At 36.6% G+C, this 2,582-nt stretch overlaps 1 protein-coding gene across 1 annotated transcript in view; it reads right to left on the bottom strand.

Moving 5' to 3' along the window:
- The window catches only part of LOC107657455 (sodium- and chloride-dependent glycine transporter 1-like), a 59,640-nt gene extending 59,170 nt beyond the window's left edge, over window positions 1-470 (bottom strand). Inside the window, exon 1 of the mRNA XM_016445547.1 lies at window positions 355-470. The gene's annotated coding sequence lies outside the window, so the exon portion shown is untranslated. The remainder of the gene's footprint in view (window positions 1-354) is intronic.
- Window positions 471-2,582: the final 2,112 nt, after the last annotated feature.

Raw genomic sequence — 2,582 nt, 5'->3', positions numbered from 1 at the left:
TGCGTGTCATGGAGAAATTATACAGGTTCAACGGGTTCTCCATATGTTATCAAATGATAAGCCCAATAAACAGATAACATTAAAGGATGTAATTATTCTACAGCTTGTAGGGTGCAAAATGTATAAACAGCATCACTGCTAAAAAATGTTACCCAACAACCTGTTATTAATACTGTTCTGGCCTGAAACGAATAATAAGCGATAGTTTAACGAATCTATTAAACAGCTACATTTCAAACAACTGATTATCTGTAACTCTTTAAACCTACCAATCTCTTCCTAGTGGTATGAAATAAAATACGGAACAATCACTCGACTGGAGGCTACACCTCGTGTAGTATTTTTTGGTCTTACCATCGCTTGCTCCTTTGTGTTAACGTTATACAGAAGACAGCACTGTCAGTGAATCTGTTGCAAATGGTCTGAGAGGAGTACCGGCGTCTGGAAAGTTTTGAACACGACCTCATTAAACTGATGGACATTTCTTTGTTAAACCTCCAATATTCCAAGTACACGCTCTTCTTCAGATGTGGCCCCGCCCCTCGACCAAAGACCCCCGTCCACACGCATGTGAATATAGTTTTAAGATACTTTCAAGGCTTTTCATAAGTGACTTAAGGATAATGTCATTACAAAGCAGTGCTCTAGCGTACTGATTCCTACCTGAAAACAAACCATAAATGCGCAGACATAAAAATAGGCTACCTCTTAAATAATTTGGACCATGATAAACTGAATAAAAATAAATTAAATCACCAATTTCGGTTATGATGAAGACGCCAGGCAGATCACCTTAACAGAGGATCTGACTGAGATCAAGATGTCGTAAATAGCCTAACTAAAAATGTACCGGTAGTATTGAGCACGTGCGTTGCTGCGGTTGATGGACTGATGTTTCCTGTGTAGACAATAGACCTGCGATTGTCATTGAGTAACGGATGTACACTGCAAATAAAGCTCTGGGAGTTTTATTAGACTACTACTTCCCAAATCAGCTATTTTTTTTTGCTTCTGAATCCTTTCAAATATGACAAATGTAAAAAAAAAAATAAAAAAAAAAAAGAGTGCGAGGTGTGCTGCCAAAACCTTATTAAACATAATTCCTTGTCGCATAGCAACCCAGTTCGCTGCCAACACAATAACTTAACGTTACGTGAGCGTGGAATGAATATCATGGGTGAAATGAGGACATATAGTGACAGACACGTATTCTTTACCTGTTTATTCTCTAAATGATGCTGGAAGACGGTATAAGGAGGATACACACGCTTTCCCATTCACGCGCCGTTGCGCAGTGTAGCGGTGGGTTTAACAAACGCTAGCAATACAAAAAACAAGATTATACTGAGAGTGATACAGCTGTAAAATATACGGTATGCCATTGGTCCCTCTAGTTTACCACTCTAAAGAGGGAATGGCCTAAATACACAATTACACATATTACATTGTTTCTCCCAAGAGGCAGAAGATCATGGTTCTAACTCTGGTAGTTAAGCCTTAACCTAACTTATTTTGATACACAACATCAATGTGTGCCTATAACCTTGCACAAACATAGAAAATAGTTTGACCTTTGTAGTCATTGGTTCTCCACTAATGTAAACAGCTCAGTCATAAAATCTCTATGAAAATGGAGCATGGATATTAGCTTCAAAGGAAACCTTTGAAAGCTGTGAGACCAAATCTCACAAAAAGTCTGCTTTTTCAAATAAATCTGCATATTCTGTCTGCATCATTATTTAGATCATTAAGTCATTAGATAGTTCAGTAGTAGGCTAACCTTAACGTTTTAATAGTTGAATGACTGTTTGGGAAAATTGGGAGCAATACAGTTACTTTTAAAAACATTGAAATGAATTCTTGCTATAGCCCAAAGTTAGATGAATATGTTTTTAAAGTTTTATCTTGCTCACCAGTACCTCTGAACACTTGCAGCATCTTTGTTAGTGTAGCCTAATGTGTGCTCAACTATGCTTGGCATTGCATCAGCTGGTGTAATATCAGAGACAAAGCGAAGGAAAGACTGCCATCTCGTGGTAGAAATTGATACCTTCGGATAAACTTTACCAAATGACTAATTAAACATTCCGTGTCAAATCAACCAAATTTCAGAAACTTCCCCGGCTCAAATTTTTGGTTTTGATAACATTTTAACAAACATAAATAGTCGTGAAACCCAAAATAATAAATGTCATGGATGTATATTTAGTGAGTAATCCACGTTTTGGTAGAGGGGGGTCAAAAAGACAATTTCCAACTTGGAGTCAGATTACTGGGGAGTAAAATGACTTCAGAAAGATTTAAACAATAAATTGTTAAATTGTACACGATTTCAGTGGTCAAAAATCAAAGGATATTAAGATATCTTTAATACGTCTTGAGTTAAAGGCATGCAAACTTTTTTCCATTTTTGAACTGTCACCATCAGTGTTGGGGGTAACGCATTACAAGTAACGCGAGTTATGTAATCAGATTACTGTCTTCAAGTAACTAGTAAAGTAACGCGTTACTTTTTAATTTACAAGAGAATATCTGAGTTACTTTTTCAAATAAGTAACGCAAGTTACTTTTTTTTCCAATTT

This window comes from Sinocyclocheilus anshuiensis, unplaced genomic scaffold (genome assembly GCF_001515605.1).
Source record: "Sinocyclocheilus anshuiensis isolate Anshui unplaced genomic scaffold, SAMN03320099.WGS_v1.1 scaffold155, whole genome shotgun sequence".
Taxonomy (NCBI): domain Eukaryota; kingdom Metazoa; phylum Chordata; class Actinopteri; order Cypriniformes; family Cyprinidae; genus Sinocyclocheilus; species Sinocyclocheilus anshuiensis.
This window is presented reverse-complemented; position numbering and strand designations above follow the sequence as displayed.